This window comes from Onychostruthus taczanowskii, unplaced genomic scaffold, assembly GCF_017590055.1.
Source record: "Onychostruthus taczanowskii isolate IOZ18803 unplaced genomic scaffold, ASM1759005v1 scaffold196, whole genome shotgun sequence".
In the NCBI taxonomy this organism is placed as follows: Eukaryota; Metazoa; Chordata; class Aves; order Passeriformes; family Passeridae; genus Onychostruthus; species Onychostruthus taczanowskii.
Window position 1 is genome coordinate 65,962 of NW_024499195.1, and position 22,833 is coordinate 88,794.

General features: G+C 41.1%; 1 protein-coding gene across 2 annotated transcripts in view; it reads left to right on the top strand.

The window, feature by feature from the left end:
* The window catches only part of PALM2AKAP2 (PALM2 and AKAP2 fusion), a 220,199-nt gene that overhangs the window by 46,172 nt on the left and 151,194 nt on the right, over positions 1-22,833 (top strand). The window contains exons 3-4 of one of the 2 annotated variants that reach the window (XM_041402284.1): positions 14,591-14,705; positions 15,338-15,359. The gene's annotated coding sequence lies outside the window, so the exon portion shown is untranslated. Of the gene's footprint in view, positions 1-14,590; positions 14,706-15,337; positions 15,360-22,833 lie in introns of those variants that run through there. The other variant, XM_041402285.1, reaches the window with a different exon arrangement.

The following is a 22,833-nucleotide window of genomic DNA, read 5'->3' on the forward strand; positions in this document are numbered from 1 at the left end:
AATGGTGACGTGGATGTTCCATACCACAAATGAGATAAAATTTGTTAGAGGAGGGCATGACCAGAAAACCCACACTTCCTTCAGGGACTGTCATGCTGACAGGAGCTTGCATGCTGCCTGCGGGGTGTATACCAAGGCGGCTCCCAACAGAAGACCTGAAAACTGCAGGCACAGCCAGGGAGCTCAACCACAACTGAGGCCAATTACAAATGAGGGAGAAATCATTTAGACAGTTGGTGGTGTCCATCTGGCACCTAGTGACTAATCAGCCAGCCCTTTGGCCAGTCATCTTGACAGCCTGCACTTCCGACTGCCTTTGTCTGGTGGTAGACATAACGTAGTCGATGGCATTCCAGCACGCAGAATATTGTTGTTGTTCTCAGTTTTTATGCCATATTTCAAATAAGGCCTCTTTAGTTTGATTTTATTTTCAGTTTGTCCATTCCAAAGCACTGGGACAATTCCTAATTTTGAGCTGTCACATTAATGTGATTACTGTTTAAGTTTTGAGTTAGAGATACACTTCAACACTGGCTTACATCCAGGTGTTCATCTGCTCAAAGCACTGGAACTACATACATACCTACAGTTTGATACCTGTTTATCTCTCTTGTTTAAATTCAAAGCTTTGAGTACTGCTCTTTCATCTACTGCCTGGTTGCTTCACCTATAAATGTTCACAGATGAAGAACCTTCAAGCAATAAAGCTGGAAAAGTGTTCATAACTAATTGGCATGATATCAGAGGAGACAAGCTTTCAAAAGTACCTGCATTCCATTTTCAAGAGCACCTTTACCACTTTCAAGCTGGTTTTGTACATCTCAGATGGCACCTACAGATACCTTCTACAACCTGCAACTGGCCAGTAATTTTTTAACTTCCCATGTCCTGAATGTGTGCACACTTTCCTGTATGAAATAAGCTGGGAAATGGGCCCCAACCTTCCCAATACTATGGACATCTGTGAAGTCTTTGCCTTCATCTCATGTTTTAGACAAAGCAAATTAAAATGATCTGCCTGTAAAGCAGATTTTTGCAATGGTCTTATATTTATTATTACCCATTCTTACATTATTATTACCCATTCTTACAAGAACTTACTTTATTTGAGTGCCTTGTTCAAATACCAACATAAAAAGCATAGTAGAAGCAGAAAAGAGACAAGGGGGTCAATTGTACATGTAAGACCAAGAATATTCATGGTTTTGACAAAACTCAGCAGAGGTTTTCTCCTGTCCAGGATTCCTGAGCATTAGGAAGACTGCAAGACTCAAAAACAGACAAAATTAACTATTTAGAGTTTAGGAAATCCCTGAAAAAAATTTTAGCCTCTTTTCTCAAGTTACGTAGCAGAAATTTCCATAGATGTGACATGGCCCATCTCCTGTTGTTAGCCCATCCCTCAATACCATCACTGCAGAAAGGATAATGAACGAACTGCAAAGTAATTTATTAGGAGGTAGGGGGTTACCATGCTGTTAGGTGCTTTGAGGCTCTCCTCTTTGATATTTACCCTTAGAAAGGAAGTTCTGTGCCATCTCCCTGCTATGATCAGCTTGAGATCAGCCATCAACACAAGGATCCTAGCACAGTTTTAGTTGTCTTAAAAAGAAAGTTTTATAACCCTTTTAAAACCCATCCCATTCTACAGATGCTCTACTGACTGCTTTTTGTGCTACTGAATCAAATCAGCCAAGATGCCTGTGTTATCCTGATTCTGAAGCTCTGAAGCTCTTGGGAAGTCCAGGGTCAAGAATTTCACCCCTCTGAGACCCACACACGAGGAACTCATCAGCTGACTCCTACCACAAACATGCAGCACAAGTCAAGGCAAACTTTTCAGCTTTCCACTGTTAAAACTGTACTTCATTCCAAGTTTTCATGAGCCAGCAAGGGGGACTAGAAAAGCATTGTCATATTGTTAAACATTATCTCCTTTTTTATTTTATTTGAGCTCCAGCACTGTGAAAGTTCAGATGGCAATGACTCGGGTCTGGCTGATGTTAGGTAATGTGGAGCAAAGGGTTGGGAAAGGGAGCCTCAAGTAATATCAAAGCAACTATTCCCACTCATTTCTTCATTCACACAGCTCTGTAGCTGGCTCTATTCATCACTACAGTTCAGCAATAACATCACACTTCCAGGGATGTCTCTGCAGATTTGTAGATGCTGTCCAAGAACAAACTCAGTTTTACAATCTGTCCACAGCACAGAAAGCTGTCTTGGACTGTACATGAAATCCAAAGATGTGCTCATGATTACCTGAGCAGTTGGGATGGTCTAGGAACTGGTAATCTGTGATTTCCAGTTAAGACTGAAACAGCACCCAGTGGAGTGCAGCATCCAGGTCTTTTGTCCTTCATGCTGCAGGTAGATACTTGTGAGAGGCATCTGAAACAAAAAAATGAATCATGAAATTCAGAGAGTTAAAAAATGAGATACAGGCATTGTGTGTGGAAGGCCTGGAGAATTATAGCCCTTCTGGTCCTCTAGTGGTGTGGTGGCATTAGATCATTGCAGATGAAATCCTGTACCCTTGGAAAGTGAAAGACAGGCTCTGCGTGACAGAGATAAAACTAGAGCCATTCATGTTTAGCGTATAGTCAGTATTTCTGCAGCTCTCTATATGGATCCCAGGATGCTGTGGACTTGCTGCTTTCACCTATTCACCCACCTTCTCCTTCTCCAGGGGTGGTGAGCAATGTCTTTAGCTGGAATTCATTCATCATTTTATGGTATGATTTCATTCTTGCCCGGCTGAGAAGAACCAGTGGGAAAAGGAATTGTGCTTTGCACATTGAGATGGAGTTAGTGCCACAGGTCCACCTTCCCTGAACCTGTATGCCAGAAATTAGTGCTGGGAGTCTGTGAAAGGAATGGCACAGAGCTCTCCATGTGCCCAAGAGGACCGGAGGCCTCCCCTGCCGGTAGTAGCAACACCACCCACCAGCCCAGTGAACACTCAAAGAAAATGACAAGAACAATAGCAGGAAATGTATAAGGGTGGAAACAACAAGCCAAACACAGCCCAAGTTTCTGGGGGCTTCCTGATTGGCTTGATTTGCCTCAGCAGGAGCACTTTGGATAACCTTGGAGCTACCCCACCAGGGCAAAACCTCTCCCCAGTGAAGCTGTGTTTGTTCCAGCGGCTTTCTGGGACATGGGGATGTTTGCTGCCCTGCACTAATTAATAAACAAGCACAACATAAAAGCCCTAAGGTAGATCAGATGGGGAAAGCAGGATCAGGACGCTGCAGTCATCATGCTCAGGGTGGCAGCAGCTTGATGCATCTCTCATTGCTCTGATGTAAAGTCCATCCATTCCCATGGGCATGTTCCTTGCCTCGCATCAGCCTTTGCCCTGGAAAAATGAACTGTGAGTTCCTGTAAGTGAATAACAGCAGAGGACAGATTTGCAAAGCTCAGATCCAAGAAATTGTTTGTATCAAGAAACAAACAAAACAAGTTACAGCTCCTACTGGGTGTTCCCCTTCCTGCTGCTCTTTTTCTGTCCCTGTTGGCAAGCAGTGCAGGGGGATGGATCTGTGTATTTTTGAGAGTCATGTAATGTGGGGAATTTTTAAAGGGACCTAATGAAGTTCAGTGCCTGACGCATACTGACTGTGAGCTACACATACCATCTAGTTCCTTTATCAAGGACTGCTGAGGGCATTTACAGGTTCAGGCAGTCTTGAATAAAGCACAGCACAAAAGGCAAGGAGAAGTATGCTCAAAAATGTCAAAGGAAGGCAGATGGGGTTCCTGTCAGTTGCAGCTTTTTATGGTAGTTGTGCTTTAATAGGCACAGGAAAGCAGAAAAATTCCACCATTATAAAACTTTGATTAGGTTTTCATTAATTTTCTGGGGTTCATTTTCATTTTAAGTACTGTTCTCAGACTAAATTCACTCAATCACATGGCGTACCTCAGGTCAGAATGCTGGATGCTGCGCAATGCTTTTTGCACCAACAAGCTTGTAACACCATTTTCCTTGAAACAGCCATATAAGCCACCACAAGAGGAAGCAAATTGATAATCCCTTGTTTGCACCAGAAGCCTATTACAAAGTCCATGCAGTTCTTAGCAGCCAATATGAGTCAAGTCAAACCAAAATCATGGAAATCTCACAGTGAATATAATTAATAATACCAGCTAAGGCATCTACTAGGGATAAGCATGGACTGAAGTACAACTGGGCTCTATCATATCAACAAAATGTATTGGATCAAGATAGTGGAATGGAGGCAAAATTATTTGCTGGAGACTACTGCAAGTATACAAATAGATAGTTATGGCCCATGATTGCTGTTTTTGACAACCTTGCTTTTCTAGTTAATAACTGCAACATCTTTTCATTGCCATATGAAAGACTCACTTGCATGTGTTTCTATACTGCTAAATGATAAACATGGTGGGGGCAGGGAGGGATTCCAAATAGCCCAAAATGGGAATTCTCTGGTAGTCATGGTTCCCAGCAATAGAGAAAATGCTGACATCGACTTTGGATGGAGGCAGTGCTCTGTCTAAAGAGAAAAAAAGACACAGCAGAAGTTTGAGTGGAAACAACCCCTGCAGGAATTTAAGGAAGAAAAGAAGGAGGGGAATGGAGAGAAAGGAAAAGGGAGGCAGAAAGGGAAGGAGCCTGTACCAGGAAAAAGTTTGTCTTTTCGCTCTAGGTGTGCTCTTGAGTTCTGCCAGGCACAACTCCTGTACTATGCCCTTTGCCCCTGCCCTTCACTGCAGCAGCCTTTGGGTGGCTGAGAAGCACAACTCTACAAGACTTGCTGTGCGTGACCCTCGTCAGCTCCCTGCAAAGAACAGATGGGAGCACAGAGAGCACCTCCCAGGTCTCACAGGCAGACAAAATCGATAGTTGAGGAAAAAGCTGCAGAGACCTGAGGTCCAGACAGAAGACAACACAACATTTCCAGCCCTAGCTAACAACATTTCCTTTAAAACCAGTCTCCCTTGTGTTTTTCTTTTCACTGCAGCACTGCCTACGCTCTGAGCTTGTAGAATTTTATGGCATTTCTGCTGTAGCCCCTTCAGAAAAGTGTCCCTAAGCACCACATCTACATGACTTTTGAACACTTCCAGGAGCAGTGCATGTATCACTTCTGTGGTCAACCTGTTCCAATGCTTGGCAGCCCTTTCAGTGAAGAAAATTTTCCCTAATATTCTATCTAAACATACTCTGGCATAATATGAGGATTTCCTCTTCTCTTGTCGCTTGTTACCTGGAAGAAGAGACTGATCTCCACTCTAACATCCTTTCAGGTGGTTGTATAGAGCAGTGAGAGCTCCCCTGAGCCTCCTTCTAGAGTCTTCCCTGGCTTCGTTGACCTTCTCTGGACATGCTCCAGTAACTCAATGTCTTTCTTGGAGTGAGGGGCTCAAAACTCAACACAAAACTTGAGGTGTGGCTTCATCAGTGCCAAGGAGAGGGGGAGAGCCACTGCCCTGGGCCCTGGGCCTGGGCCTGCTGGCCAGGATGCCATTAACAATCTTGGCTCTCTGGGCACACAATTGGCTCATATTCAGATGGCTGTTGACCAGGTGGGTTCAGATGGGTGGCGGACCAGCACCCAGCTCATTTTCTGCAGGGCATCTTTGCCGTGCTCCTGTTCTGTCCTGAGCACCACATGAGCATTAGCAGCTCATTTCTCATCTGACACTGTAAATCGGAGACAAAAGGCATATTCCCTTGGGAATATTCCCATGGGAGGCTGAAATCTCTTCACAGAAAATACTTTAAGTCTTGTTTTTTTGTTTAATTTCCCTCCACTTAAAAAGATGATAGAGATTTTCCAGGCCTCCTGCCTTTCCTGTAAATGCTTCTAGGTAACTCAGTGTGCATCTCCAGTATATCAGCATGTACAGGATTTGCAGAAAAACATCCTCCTTCTTTGGCAGCTTGTAGTGTGGGTACTGAATAAGGTCATGCGTCCATTTTGGTCGTACATCTGCACTAGCCTTGGGTAACTGCAGCAGCTAGCACTGGTGCACGATAAAAGATTGAGCACTCAGCCGTCGTCCCCCAACTGCTCTCCTCTATTTCTTGGATCTCTCCCAAGATATAAATAACACAACCCACTGTACAGCTGAACTGCTGGCATCTGTTGCTAAACCTAAAAGAATTTCATGTGCATAGCTGCTACAAGCCAACAAGCTGTTTTTTCACAGGGCTGACCACACCTGTGTTGCTTTTTGAGTTTCTGGGTGCGTGCTGCTATGTACAGGGACTCTGTGCTGGGGAAAATTGCGCTTGCAACTTGCCTTCACCCAGACCACATCTTGCAACACAAGAAAATTTTATGGCCAAAAGTCACACTGGTATGGTAGTCCCTTGCACTCTTGTGTGTTCTCAGACATCCTAGGACATCTGTCCTGGTGCTCATCCTGCCAATTTTACTTAAAGCCATGGGAAAGCAAGCAGGTTTCTGCAGGATTCTGTGTCTTTCCTGACTTGTACCTTCACCTTTCCATTGCAAAGTACAGCACGTATCCTCTCTCAAATGGGTCTTTTATCTTCCTTGCCTTTCTCCTGCCATCCCAGTGAGTACCAAACAATTAACTACAGATGATGCACTTCTGTACTGGCAGTGTAAGTCCTGTCTGTTTTCTGATGTGACAACCTGTCTGTCTAGACATGTTCCTGTGCAGGCCAAGCATTTTGTATCAGTTGTGGCTCTTACTTCATTTGCCTTAATATTTTGGACACTGGCCTGTGAAGCTCCAGAGGCAGGAGGCCTGGATCTGGGAGGAAAGAAGAAAATGAGAATAATGGTAAAGAGGAGAGAAAAAACCCAGCTTCACCAGGAAGAGCATAAATAACCATTTTCTTCTTACCTGGCTGGGCCAAGAAACCAGAACATTTGTGTCATTTGTTTTAAATACAAGCGGTCCAGAGGCTTGATGATTCAGGAGACAGATGTCAGCAGGGCAGGTTAAGGTATTAGGGTGTTTACTTGACTGATCAGGGACTTGGTCAGATCTTCCAGGTTCTGTCTGGAGCCTGGTCAGGAGCACAAACAGGAGCTTCCTGATCCAAACACTGTTAGAAGCACACAGAGAAAATAAGTAGACTAATACGTAGACTCTTCTGCTCTTTCACCTCTTTGATCATTAGCCACTGGACTGGGCTCAGAACATGTCTTTTTTAAAACTTTTTTCCTTCTCCATTCCCAAAGGAGGGTCAAGCCATGTACTCCTCTGCTTTAAGGGCAAGCATCCAAGGCATAGTGATTCACTGATTTCCAGTCGGTGATCTGCCATCTCCTGAGTCAGTGGGAAATTTTTAAGGTTGCAATCTCACCCAGGCTGGAGACATCTCCCATTTGAAGAATATTGAAAGAACTGGGCTTAGAAAGATATACACTGGTAAAAGTCCAAAAACAAATGTGGGCAAAAAGTTATGTATTACAGTGATATGAGGAAATCATACTAGGCTGAGGTAACATTTTAAGAAGAGAAAAAGCAGCTCATGAAAAAGTAGTTTCAGGTAGAGGAAGAGTCACACCAGAGTGAGAAGGTTCCCATACTTGAGAGATTTAATGCTGTATGAGGCAAACCTGATAGGCAAAGTTATTATATAAACATTGTTGATTTGACAAGGAAAGGGGCTCAACTCTATAACTTCTTCAATTCCAGGTGAAAAAATTTGCATTACATTAAGTCTTCTACATCCAGAGCAGGCAACATTGTAGTAGTTAAATCAAAGTAATGGTGTTGTGTTTTCCACCTCATCCTGTTAGCTCAAGAAGTCCTGTGGCCAATGTTTGACTTGGCGGCCTTTGTTTGTCTAGCATGGATTAACCTCATCCTACACTAGGCAGATGCAGAATATCATTATCCTGCTCTCTCTGTGTGTATATACACATTTACTTCAGATGGCAAAGTGAATTGTGGAGTTTTACTCCTCTTCTCAAGTTCCTCAGGTGGTACTGGGATGCAGCTTTTTCTGGGTGGAGGGAATTGTTTCCCTTCTCCTGTGTTCAGCAAAATTGATGTGGACTACCAGAGTCATTCAGTATCATGCCTGAATCTCATATCCAAGCACTGGTTGGCAATGAGGGATTCCCAGTTTTTCAAGTCATGGAGGTTTTGCCTTTTCAAAGATGTTAATTAAGTCTGCAGCTCTTGAATTTCAGCTGCACTCTGTAAACAACAGCCTGTTCAAAATTGTAAGATGTGCCCTGCCAGCTTTCCTCTTTGCAAGTGGGCTGTTCAAAAAAGGATGAGCACTGCAAAAAAAAACTAAATTGCGAGGCATTGAATTACTCAATTCTGAAATCCCATTTCAGCCTGCAACAGACATGAAATCAAGAAGGTTTTTTTGCCATCAGCACTGGCTGTGTGTTGATACAGAGTGACATCCACAAATGGTCCTACTGGCTTCACAACAACTGCTGCTGTTTGCTAAGAAAACTAAGCCAATGCAGAAAATAAACTGAAGATAATTCAGTGATTTTCCCCTTCCCCTGCAGCAGAAAAAGGGTACTGTTCACAACTGTGGCATATAGATTTGGGTTCCGGTTTCATAGGCATGCTGGCTTACAGACAGGTTGCTGATAATTGGCAGTTGATACAGGTAATAGGAAGTTTGTCAAGGGCTGAAGTGCTGGATTAGGATCTAGTTATGTTGGTTTAAAAGACATGTCTTTCAGGAGCACCCTTTGCCTTTGTAAGTTCATTTTCCAAGGTTGTTCTGAACTGGGTAAGCTAACAGGTTCCCTGCTGCCCCTAAAAAAATGGGAATGAGAGGCCCATGAAATGGAACATTTTTGCCAGTGAACTTTTGCAGAAGGTCTTGTACTTTCAGGAGGATGAACCTTACATGTAAAGTTTCAGTTTCCGGTTTTGCTCTGTGGTCAAAAGATACCTGAAGGCAAAATCCGAAGCTACAGAGAGAATGTAGAGATCAGTTTCATCCCTTCAGGCAAGGACAGTTATCCCTAAACTTAGTGTTTAGTTCTCTGTTCAGTAAATATCAGGGGTTTGTTGCAACGTTCTGCTTGTGACTCTGCCATTTTAATACTGGCTGTAACACCACATGATGTTCAGCTCTGAGAGAGCTGATACTAATTACTGTGTTATTTGTGGCTTTTGTATCAATTTGATTTATGATATCAGTCAAGAAGTAGCAAAATAATCAGTTAAAGTTGAACCATCCCCCACTCCACATATGTATCCGTCACCTTTTCCCTTCAAGTGTTTACTATGATTAGGTCTTTCCTGTTTTTCTCTTTAGTTCTGAATACTTGTATACTTTCCTTGTTACTTCTGATGAATGTTTTTTTTTTTCCACTGACATGCCAGTGTGTATGCTGTAGACATAATTTTTATTACATTTCTGTTTTCACTGCAGAAATTGCATGAGTATTTCTCAGGTACAACCCCAAATGCATAGTTAGCAGAGGCTAAAGAAACTGGTTCATAAACCTGCAGCTGTTCTCCCTGTTTATTATGCTGTAACCCTCCTACCCTGAAAAACAAAACACTGCTAAGCCAAATGTAGATATCTCTAGAAGTCTGTGTCTGCTAGAATTAATTAGCTGGATAGAGAAGGCTGTTTTCTTCAGGCGTAGTTCTGCTGACTTAGGGTTTGTGTGTTCAAACCAATGTGACTCTGCATCAGCATCTGCATTCACTCTGTGAATGCCCTGCAAGACCATGCTCAGGGTCTCTCCTGGGGTCAAGAACAGCCTCTGCTTTTAAGCAAAGAGGAAACTGATAGGCCAGGTTTGTGGGTTTCAGCATCTCAGTGTGGGAAACAGAAGAAACAGAGGAAATCCTTCACTTGAGAAAGTGCATTCAGCACCTTCAGAGCAAAGGTCAACAAAGCAGAGTCCTGTATGCAAGCACAGTGTTTGCTGGGTACTGAGTGGTAATGTAAATGTACACAGTTCCAAACCTCGCCTTCTGCCTCTTCACCTCTTAGATCTCCTTGCTTAACTCCCCTTATTGTCACCTAAAATACAGTATTCTGTCCTACCTAGCAGCTCCTATGGTTCATATCCCTGCATCTCTTCAGGAGAATTCATATGCTGTTTCTGCCTCTGGTCTTCTCAGAAGCTGCCCTGGCTGCCTTGTCCACAGTCATGTAATGTCCAGTTAGGTCAAAATCCCACCAAACACTCAGACTGGGCTTCTGTTATCAATCTAGCACATCTCCTTCCCCTGCAGTACTGTAAGGTTCTGGTCTGAATTTTGTAGGTCTTGGTAGCAACAGAGTCTAAAAGAGAAGGCCTGTAAGTAGCCTTATAATACATTTTTCCCCCATCATTCAGGAGTTTCAAGACCCAACTGGAAGAAGCCATGATCATCATGGCCTGATCACAGCTGGCTCTGCTTTGAGCAGGAGGTTGGGCTGGAAACCTCCCAGAGTCATTTCCAGCCTTTATTATCCTAGAAGCCTGTTGTCGTATTAACTGAAGAATATGGGTCACCTAAATGACAGCAAAATGCTGTCCAACAGACAGCATCCTTTCAGCTGCTTGTGGTTCTTTCCTCTTCAAAGCAGGGCAGCACTGTTAACATGAGAAGGAAAGTCACTTGGCTTCCTAGCTTATACAAACAGCCCCCCCGCCCCAAAAATCCTCTTACACTCTTGGATGCTTATGGCAGCCATCCACTAGAGAAAGCTGCAGGACAGACCAGCAGCAAGGCAGGTTTGGCTTTCTGAGTGACAAAATTTCCCATTTGCTTCTGTGATATTTGGGAAAATAGGACTCTAATAAAATCACTGAAACAAAACCCTTGCCCATGCCACAGCAATCCCAGACCGTCTGACCCAATTTTCTTCTTATAGAAACAGTTTAGCAAATCTCAGTCATCTGGTAGCTGCCTGGGCCAATGAAGCAGAAATACTAACAATCTGTTTTATCTGATGCCTTATCTGAATCTGCATTTTCTTTCTTAATTTTCTTCCCTAAAACACTTCAGATATTGCAGTTCTTTATGTAACTGGCCATCTTTCAAAGGCCAGCCCAAAATCTGCTAAGGATTCTGTTAAGGAACAAGGGAATTACAGAGTTTCCTTGCCAGGTGTCAAATGGCAATTAAGGCATATCCTTTTTAAACTGGGCTAGGAGAAAAGGACATTCTTTGATATTTAATGGGTTTACACAGGAAGAATGTAAGGTCTTTGTATATATATATATGTGTGTGTGTGTGTGTGTGTGTGTGTGTGTGTGTGTGTGTGTGTGTGCACATGTGCACTCTGAATGAGTTTATTACTGTTTAAGCCATTATACAATATGTTGCTCAAAACAGATGTGATACTAGTGCATTTATTTTTCAGATGACTTTTTTGTGTGTTGCCATCAAAAAAATCAGGCACTTCTCCTTACCATTGAGCAATTCTGATTATGTGAAACTCACTAAAAAAGTAAACCATGCAAAGCAGCCTTCAGTTTGCATGATTTAAATTTTTGCATTGCTGGACCATATGTAAAAAGACAGCCCAAAAAGTGGTGAGGACTCTATGTTCAAATTTTTCAGAGAGGTCTGTGGTACCCAAGTGGTTTACTAAAGAATATATACAACAGTTCACATAGAAACTCTGACCCTGAGTATTTATGTTACCTCAGCAGAGGTGCCTCAACCCTTAGGCCTAGACAGCACAAATTGGAGTGATATAAATTTAGCAACAGAGTAAAAAGGAACCTCCTGTGGATACCAGTATCTGGTATATGACTGCCCCTATGTAACAGGTATATTCTCATGAATTATCTGTATTTTTCCTGCAATTTTTCTGCATTCTGTGCAGAGCCTGGGTGGCTCTCAGTCTATCTGTACAGATTTCAGTGAGGAAAAGGCAATTTGCCTCAATACAATGAGTTTTATGCATTCTTCAGTGCCACACAGAAGTTCCCTGTTTCTAACAGCTTCATCCACGTTTCTAAATCCTGGTAGCTCTGTCTCCATCTTTTTCCTCTTCAGCAAGTTGTTGTCACTATCACTTCTAAAACAAAGTAAAGAAGGTATTCAGAAGAAAAAACAAGCAATCAAACAAACAGAGAACAAAAATCAGAATACCTAAATATCTTGTCAAAACAGAGTAACATAATGTCTCATCTGCACAGCTCATTTGAATGGTGAGGGTAGGCTGGCACAAAGGAAGCAGAAACTGAGGAAGTGAACCAGGAGGGGGAAAACCAAAAGAGCAAGAAGTCAGAAAGTAAGAAAATATAGATCGAATCAGTTGCTATCTGTGCATGTCCAAGTGCACATGTGCATGTGTTAAAATCAAACTTTCTCTGCAAGATCAAACAATTAATGACTTTCTCCAATCTGAGCTGGTGTACAAAATATTAGTGACTTATGATGACCCCAAATTACAAGGCGTCTACCTGCTTATAACCATGCATCAAATGAGTTGCCTCATATACTCAGTTTTCATTGTCATAAAGTACTAACTAATGTCCACTTCATTTGAAAAAAAGGGGCTTCTTTCCTCTCCCTGTATTTTATTGTTGCTGACTTCTACACACTCCCATTTTTCAGTTTCTTTCCATGTAAAATAGCAAGCAAAATGTGCTAGTTTACAGAATATGCATCCTGGAAATGCTGCTTAGTGACTCACTGGGGAAGAAGTGAAATATACCAGTAAACCCTGACTTACCCAGCCACACAATTTTTTTTCATCTGTAAGCGCAGCAGAATATTTCAAATGTCTTTATCAACAAGGTACAAATGAATGTGAATGTACGAATCATTCCAAGGGATAGAGAAGGAAAAGAAGGCACCTAGCTGGGGACTTCTAAGTTCTTTGACTTAGCAAGAGTGCAGCCAATTCCTGACCTGAGTGACAAAATATTTTTTCACTTCACCAGGTATTTTGCAAAATCAAGATAAAAAAATAAATATAGAAGAGGATAGTTTGATAAGTTTCTTCCTGAATTAAAACATGAGGGGGGTATTCATCATGGATCAAACTGTTCTATTGCGCCAGAAGAAAATACTTAATTACATTTTATTGATCTTTTATGTTTTGTATTATTTTGGAGGAAAGATTAAGTGGATTGAAGCAGTACTTTCCAACAGTTCATTTTTAAATTATTGCAGTTAAGCCATTTCAACTTAGTGATTGAGGGTGTTACCTTTAATGGCAGTTCAAAAAATGACCATGAATCTGAGACTATTAAGTATTTGCATACTTTGGGATAGTAAAATCTGCCTTCTTCCATTGCAACAACTTGAGCCTCTAATACTTTTCCCTCCCTCTAATGAAAAGCATTATCGGTAAGTGCCACAAATCTTTCATCATTATACAATTAAAAAATGAGGAAAAATTTCCCAGGTGGGTGCCTAAAGTTAGACCCCTGCATCTATATTTAAACACAAGAATTTCATAAGATACTCAGTCTGTCAGATCTGTCAAAGAAGAAATTCCTCCTTCTCTCCTCCGTACATCATCTTCTCCATGCTCTCTGCTTTGTGATTGAGCAAGCATAGTGGAGTCCTGAGCTGATCAAGGCTGGAAAAGAGCAAAAATATGTCCTTTAGTGTGGATCTGTGTCCTGATCCTTCATTTGAAAAGTGGTGGCAGAACAGCAGGAGCAAGCAGCCATGGGTAAGGAAAGTACTGGCTGATGCTGGTATGTCACATTCAAGAAAATATGGTTCTACAGCTATGAGCAGCTACAGATGCTACAGATCTTTTGGTAGACAAAGAAAGTTTTAGGTAACTATCCCTGTCCAAATGTATTCATCTTGGCTTATTTTTTACATACATATATATTAATTTTTATTTTCATTTTCTTTTCAAAAGTGAGAAAACAAAAACAGTAGCACACATAAAAGGAGGAGAGTGGGGGGCAAGAGGGAATATTCCTGCATCTGCATAAATCATGTCAGTTAAAGGAGGTTTGAGTTAAAGTGATGGAGAATCTAAGCTCTATAAAAGTGTGTTCCAAATCATAATCAACTCTTCTTAAGGTGTGAGCCTCAGCCACTAGGTCTTGACAAGAGAAATGCAAGTGCTCTGTTTACTGCCTAGCAGAGTAAGTTTATTTCTAAACTGCCTATGTATTTTATTACCCAAAGTCTCTGGGGACCCCAGTGTCAGGCAGTAACAGTAGAAAGCACAGATAGCTATCCCAAAGGAGAGTGAGCAAAATATGGGTTCAAGAGAAACTCCTACCACAACTGGTTGACTGCCATTTTCCAACAACTATTTGCAGTTTCATTGTCTGGAGTATGGAAACATTAGAAGACACTCATTCCTCTAAATACTACTGCATGTTCATAGTAATATTCTTCACTGTGATTTCTAAAATAAAGTAAAAATTAGAGATGTTATGGGAATTGGAGTGAAGGAATACTGAAGTATATTTTTAGTTTATCTGTATATACTTTTGCAGAAGTGGATAAGATAATCACTGTTTTTCCTGTAAATAGATCTGTTTGTTTTACAAATAATTAATGGTCCCTTCATGTGTTAGGAAATCAGTTGTGAATAATAAGAGGCAAAGTTGTTCCTGATGACATTTGAAATGCCAGTTAATATCTAGGAAGCTCTATCTCATTGAACTAATTTTTACATTTTATTTTTGTGTGTATGTTCATGTCTGTATGTCTTCCACAGACTGGAACAAGAAATACAGAAATTAGAAAGTGAAGAATCACAAATATCTGCCAAAGAACAAATAATTTTGGAGAAACTAAAGGAGACTGAGAAATCCTTTGACAACTTGCAAAAGGTATTAAAAAAAAAAGAAAAAAGAAAAGACACTTGGGCACAGATTGTAACCAAAGTGTACTCTTAGCTCCATTTGGAAGCAGTAGTTATAACCCATGCACTGAAGGAAAGATTGAGGGCAGTTGCAGAGCACCTAGCTTAAACCAGTATAAGCAAGACTAGAAAAGACACAGTGGCATGAGGTCTATTCTGGTTGGGTTTTTTTGGGTTTTCCGTTCCATCCCAGCTTTTTTTTGAAGAGGGACTTCAGAGGCTGCCTCCCTATCAGCAGGGAAACCACATGAGGTTTAACGGAGCTTTCAGCTCCCCTTAAAGATATCATCAGGGTCCTGAGAGTATTTAAAACTTCCCTGCTCTCATTGCATCCCGAGATGGCAGCATTTGCCACAAATGCCACTTCAAAACATTACAGCCTGTAACAAAAAGCAGAGTTCTTCATCTAGTTGAGGGGCACCATGTCCCCCTCCCCCAGTCTATGATGGCACCAAAATCCAAGGAGCAGCAATCAAAGATACCCATTCAAAAGTTCCAAGGAACCATAAAAGCAAGCCTAACATAAAAATCAAGATGTAAAGCAAATTAAACCTGAACTATTAAAGGTTTAACCAAACATCCTATTTTTTCCCTTCACAGAGTTTCTCCCACCAGGATGGTGGTAAGTGCCTTTTATTATTGTATAGCTTTGGGCTTTACACGAGTTGTTACTATAGCTTTGTTGCAAAGGTTTAAAGAGTGGGTTTCTTTCCTTAATTGTGTGTTTCTGATTCCTTGCTAGAGCCATTACATTTTTCTTTGGTATTTCTATAATGCAAGCACAAACGTCACTGTTGTGGTAAAACAGCATTGCTTTGGCAGAGCTCCACCTCTTCTTATGCTCACACAAAGGGAAAGAGCAGCATGAGTAACTTAAAGCAGATATCCTACAGTTTCTGTGTTATTGACCCCTTTCAGCACATGATAACTCCTTCTCACCTCTCTGTGGTCAGTCTTCTCTGTTGTATGTGCTCATGCTCTGTTCATAACCAGCTAAATTCTATGAGGACTATTCCTAATACAAAGGAACAACTATTAAAAACAGATTATTTATCTGATGAACAATGTTCTCCACATGATGATTCTTGCAGAAGGAAAACCTCACTTGGTTGGATGAGGATGTAGTAATCCCTAGCTTATTAACTCAGTGTCATACAAAGTGTGATCTGTACAAAGTGTGAGCTATAAATTTAGGTGTCCGAGTGAATAAATAATATGCATGGTTCCCAGGAAGCTGGAGAGACCCTTGTAGTGCTACCCCAGGATCCTTAGGACCCTGGAATGATGTCATGCTAAAGCATCTGCAGATAAATATGAGCACCAGATACTCATTCTGAGTACATGTGTTTGAACTGACAAAATAATGAGGTTCAGACTACCTCCTCCACCTGCTGGCAGCTGTATTGTGAATGTGGATGAGGAACATGTAGGGTGATCCCAACATGAAAACAGTGGGATACAATGGAAGTTACTATGTAGTATTTGAGTTGACTTGGAGCTGTCTTTTCCAGTTGATTAATATTACTTACTAAAGCGGGCTTTTTTTAAGTCAAAGATCTAGTTCAGAAATTTTCACTCCTGCTAGCAATATAATCCAAGTTTTTTGTTAAATGCTATGATTAAAAAAAAAAAAAAAATCATCCCAGATCGTATGTTCCATTGTAACAACTTAGTCTTTCTTCTCTCTGAAGGATTTGAATTTGGCTACCACAAAGTGGTAATTGCAAATATTTTGTACCTATGCAGAGTTACACCATGGTCATTAGTAAGTTCCTTAAATAGGAGCAGTGTCTGCAGGAATTAGCAACCAAAGTGCTCGGGAGCTTCTATGACTCCTGCAAGGTGCATCCTGCATCGTCATGTGTCTTGTAATAGCAAAGGAACCAAAGCAAGCCCAAGCCAACAATTATGAGGTGGTAGTTTCCCTGAAGGTATGTAGCAATGTAGTATTTCATTAGGTTCAAAAGGAGCCCTCGTTCTCTCCAGATTTTACCTGCTGTCAGTGGATCCCTTCCTGACAGACTGAGCCAGCATTAAGGACAGCTTGTAATTTCTGAAAGGTAACAAAGAACTGCAAAAATATGTCAAAGCAAAGAGAGCAATTTGTGCAAGTAAATAGAGCAGGGCGTTACACCTGAGTGAACCAGTCCCTCTTCTCTCTTCTCTCTCTTCTCTTCTCTTCTCTTCTCTTCTCTTCTCTTCTCTTCTCTTCTCTTCTCTTCTCTTCTCTTCTCTCCTCTCAAAAAAGGTAGGAGCCACTAGATAACCCAGGAAGGCTGTGTAAAACACAGACACAAACCAACAATTACCTCTTTGGGCAATTTCTTCAGTTGCTGCCTCATCATGAAAGACTCCGAAGTCCGTACATCTCATGTTTGTTTGTTCTGTGTCCCTTTATTGTAAATGCAGTGACAGTACAAACATTTTTTTAGTCTCACCATTGTGATCCTGTGTATAATTTTGTGGTGACAGAGATTTTGAGTGTGTAGGAAGCACTACTAGAGGATGTTCAGAGCCCAGAGAGGTCCAAGCAAAGGCTATAAGGGAAAGGAAGAAGTAGTGGTGAGCACATGTGACTGATCAGATGATGCTCTGTGTCCTTCACAGCTTTCATAGAAAAAAAAAAAATAATAAAAAACAAAAAGCTGTGTTTGGCAGTGAGAATTTCTGAGCTTTAAATTATCCAGGCACAATTAACACAAATTCTACATTTTCCAGGGTACAAACACACTGCCTTCATAAATCACTGAGTAAGAGAAAGTAGAGCAGAAATGCTGAGGCTGGGAGCTGTGGCCCTGTCACCTTCAGTTGTGACTGCCAGCTGTAGTGGCTTGCAGCTGACAAGCTCTCCATTAAACAAGGTCTGAGATGATGCTAGGCATTACATCATTTGTTGGTGCTCAAGTCTGCAGTCAAAACCAAACATGCTACAGTCCTATGCTGCATGCACATCATGAACAAATGGAAAGCAGAAAGCTCTTGCTCCATGTGTGTATGTTTATTTCTCAGTGTATATATAAACTAAAAGGCACATGAAGATCTGATGTAACTCCCTTGTCTGCTGGATTTGCCTTTGAGGTAAATGCATCCTCTGCAATATTTGGCCGTTCATATGCAAACTATTTGTTGCTACTTCAGCCAACACACAGAAGCCACAATTACAGTAATTGGACACTTTGCACAAGCCTCTGTTTGAATTTTGTATGTATTAGCATTTATTAGGCCAAGAAGTGGTCTAGGAAACCTGGCCCAAATTATTTAGTAACCAGAACATTGTTTAGACTCTTCTGTTTTCTGTCCTCTGATCTTGACAAGCTGTGCAGCCCAAGAGCAAAACAGACCAGTGTGCCCTCAGAGGAGTCAAGTACAGCTCTTTAAAGAGTTCTTTCCCCATGTCCTGTAAAAATTCATCAGCAATTGACTTTAAGTTGTAGGCTTTGATAACTTTTACATCCAGTCTCCATCTAAAGCTGCCACAATTACAGCACCTCTGGCTACCTGAGTAAAAACCATTTATCACCACCATTGGAGTGTGACACGTGAGTCAATTTCCTGCCCATCTCACACAAGTCTTGGCTGGGAGAATAGTGTGGGAAACAGTGTCAAAAGCTTTGCTGAAGTCTAAATAAACACCATCCACTGCTATCCCCATGTCAATAGAAGATGCTGTTATGTTGTAGAAGGTGATTAGTTTAGTCTGTCACAATTTGTCCTTGGTAAATCCATTATGGCTTTTCCCAGTCATCTGCTTCTTTTGGTTTGTAATGGTTTCTAGGAGGGCTGATTCTGTCACTTGCCTGGGGACAAAGCACTGTGCCTCCAGTTTCCTGGGTCCTCTTTTGGTTCCTTCCTGTGGTATGACATTTTTGCCTCTTCTAGTCATCAGGGACATCCACTGAACTCTGTATCTTTCAAATATTATAGACAGTCTCCTTAAGAAAATGTCAGACATTTTCTTAACACACTTGGGTGTGGATTTATGTATTTATTGACAAAAAAGGAGAAATCTGCCTTGTTGTCATTGTTAGTGACCAGCTTCCCTGCACTACTTAAGCAGTGCTCTTGTGTCTTTCCGTCTCCTTACTGCTCACAAATACTGAAGAACCCTTTCTTCTTGACTTTTTTTGCCAACTTTAGTCCTAGCTGATCCTTAGCCTTCCTGACTGCATCTCTGCATCCTCCTAGCAAGGTGCTTGTAGTGCCCAGTGGCTAACTGGATGCCTTTCCACAACCAGTATGTTGCCTTTTCTGCTTTTAATTGCACCTAACAGTTCATTGTTAAGGCAGGGAAGTATTTTGTTTAGATTTCTTCCTTTGCCTTTGTAAAGAATAGACCATTCTTGTGCATTCACCAGACATTTTCAAATAACTCTCATCATTCATCACAATCTCCTCTGACTTTCTTGGATGCTTCCAATGGAATCTCTTTCACCTAGGCTTTTGGCATATTAAAGTTGTCCCTTCCAAAATTTAAGGTCTTTGTCCTACTACTGGCCTTCATTGTTCTAAGCAGGACCTTAAACTCCACAATGTTTTCTCACTGTATCCAAGGTACCATTGGTTACCAGTGTAATTCAAATAAATCTTCTTGGCTTGCAAGCAGTAAATCTAGCAATGTGCTGCTCCTAGTCAGCATGTTCAGTATCTGTAGGAACAAGGAGTCCCTAAGACACTCCACAAACCTGATGGCATGTGCACAGTTTTGGGGTTTTTTTCCAACAAATGTGTGGGTAATTGAAGCCACCCATAAAGACTGAGCTCAGTTGGCCCAAGACTTCACTGAGCAGCCACAATAAGGTTTTGTTGGCTTCATGATCCTGACAGGGAGGCCAGTACATAACACCCTCCTTAGAGATTACCCCTCTAATCATAATCCTAAGGCATTAGTTAAATAGAACTGGTATGATCTCCACAGCTCTCCTCTATACACACAGATCTCTCTGTCACATAAAGTGCAACTCCACCTCCTCTTCTTTCTTTCTTATCTTTCTGAAAATATTATATTTGTAGCCATCCATTGTGGTTTCCTCATGATGTGAGTTTTCCCACCAAGTTTCTGTGATTCTTCCGGAATCTTTCACACTGGGCACAAGGTTCTAGTTCCTCCTGCTTGATGCCCATATTTTATACATTGGTATACATGCACTTGAGATGGCTACCCTTAGGCTTCTTGCCTTCAGAAGGGGCTGGGCAGCATTTCTTACTGCTCTGAAAGATGCACTCACCCTTTTTGCATATAGATGTACAAGTGTCGGCTGTGGATCCTAACCCCCAAGCTTGTTTAAGGCATGATTCAGTAAGTCAGAGCCAGACTATTCAGCTTCCAGCAAAAGCCTCCACTGATGTTCTTACAAACATAGTGGGAGGGCCAAAATCACTCTTCTTCCTGATGCAGTCCCATGCAGCCCCAGAGAGCTTTGTAGGTGGAACAGCCCTGCCCTGGGAGTCAGTATTTGCGAAGATCTGCCACTAATTTCAGTGGTATGGGAATTTTTAAAGAGAATCTGTCCCTTGGAAAATTAATCCACCTGACATTTGATCACAAGCCTCCATGTGGGAACTATTCAGAGCAGCTCTGAAGGTTTAGCTTTGTGTGAGCATCCTTGAAGGATCACCTGGCCCCACATGTTTTGCCAAGCACTTGTCTATCTGTTAATCTAGAAGATGCGCCATACTCCTAAAATTCATTTTGTTGCAAGCAGTAAAAAGACACAGAGATAGTTTTATGGCATCCTTAGATATTGCTAACTTATCAAAGATTGGAATGAAGATATTGAGTGCAGTCTGTTTAAATGTTATTTATATTCTGTCTTCTCATGTGAACAAAATGCTAATTTGTGTCTCATCCATTCCCTGTAAAATTAGCCTCTTCTATCCTTTTAAACGTGCTCGATCAAAGAGACCTTGTTGCCAGTGAGATAAAGGGAAATGAGCATATTAGCTTTGTTTGGAGGCTGGGTGGGGAAGGCAGCAACACAAGACAGGAGCTGGCAGAATCAAGCAACCCCAACTTGTAGTCAATTACCCTATTTCTGACATGTGGCACCACCACTAGCTTCAGAAGGAACTATATGAGAATTGCACTGCCCTCCCAGCATTCCCTGCTCATGACAGGGACAGATTGGAGCCCTGAAGGTAATTTTAAAAATATTTTGTTATAATTAACATACAGAGAAGTTTCTAAACTTCTCTGTATGTTAATTATAATAAAATATTAATTCAGTACTAGCACCAATATTAATTCAATACTAGCAGCATCTATAAGCACTGGGATAAAAATAAATATTTGCAAATAATTTTGCCTCCTGCAGTGTCCTTGCATGAGGACTGTGCCCAAGCCATGCCTATTGATCCTCATGAACTGGAAAAGAAGTGAGGATGATTACTTAAGCAGTTCAAGTCTGCATTGATTATGACGTGTAACACATGTGACACATCTGTCACTCAGTCACTGGATGAGTGTGTACTGAAACTACTGCTTCGAAAGGACACTCTGTGGGATGAATAATTATTAAGTTTGTGCTATTTCCAGAACACAAAGTGCCTTCTTTCCCTGGACCAGAAACACAGTCCCCACTTCTTTGTTCTGAGAAATTACTTCAGTTTTCAATAATGGCCTACTCATTTGCTGGTGATATTTCCCAGAGCAACAGCACCAAGCATTGTACCAATTTCTCATTAGAGGCAAGTGACCCTGCAAAAGAAAGCAGCTGTTGCTGGCCAGTAATCAGTCAGCTGTGTGTCTTAAACAATTATTTTTCCTAGGTTCTACTGCTAAAAATACAAAACTTTGAGATACAGTATGCATTGAAATTATAAAAGTCCATTTGCCAAGTCTGCCATTTCTCCCCTGAAATATGAAATAAAATACTATTTGCCTGGACAGGCTTGGGGATTTTTTCCAATTCATCTGATACAAATTGAGCTCATTTATATACTAAATTTGTGGGTGTTTTAAATGAATTTGCCCTATGCTTCTGTGCCTTACTTTTCTGGCACCAGAAAGGAGGAAAGAGGACTCCTTTCCTGAGTTACCTACAGTGGTCCACAAGGGAAATGGAGTTTCATCCTGGGGTCTTATTTTTCTGCATCCAGTAGCAATGGTGGTTACCACTGACTGCTATGGGAGTAAAACCATTTCACTACTATCAGGCCCAATTTTCCTGCCAAAACAAGCTTTGGTATTAGAGGTGACACATTATGTCCTTCCTGAGGACACTACGAGGTGTAGGGATTTTTTCTGGGATGGATGTTAGCTCATAGGGAATGTGATGAAAGTATCTCCCTTAACTAGGTGCAGTCAAGCAGGTTAAAACAGAACATTTACTTTTCTCTCTCATTTCACCAGTTCCCTTTTATGGTCTGCACTGGTCAACCTCTCTCACCTGCTTATAGCAACAAGAGGCTTCAAGGAAGGGAGATTTTGCCTCCTAGCCTGACACATGGACTAGGCAGTACCAAGGGCTTGACAAATCTTACACTAAACTGGCAAAATACCCTTGGAGGAAAAAGAATGGTCTATTTCACACCAAACAGGATTTCATATTTGAACATAAATTTAACCGTTTCCATACAGAGCTGAAAACATTTCCAGTTGATAGGAAATAATGTGGGTTTTTTGGTTTTCTTTTTTTTTTTTCTTTCTTTTTTTTTTTGTTTTGGTCTGCTGCCTGAACTTTAAGACCTTAAGTCAGTTATTTGCACATCTCTCCTCTGAGCTCTGCTGTTAGCTCAGCCACTGAATTCAAGCAGAACTATAAATGCTAGTTATATTTAACCCAGCCACAAAATATCTCCAAGGAAATACTTTTGAATTTATCAACAACTCTTCTAAAATACACATTTAGCTTGTGATAAGCCATCATAATCTCAAATGTAAAACAAGTCAATCATTTAAGATAGCTTTCTACTAATTCAGGATTTATTAAAGAACGATGGCATTGCAGCACTGGCAGGAGCATAATACTTACTGAAAACTAAAAGCTACCCTATAAATATCTCTGTGAGATTTCATTATTAGCTAAAGTTCAGCTTTAACAAAAAAAAAAAAAAAAAAAAAAAAAAAAAAAAGAAATTTTGTAGTAAATTAGGAAAAA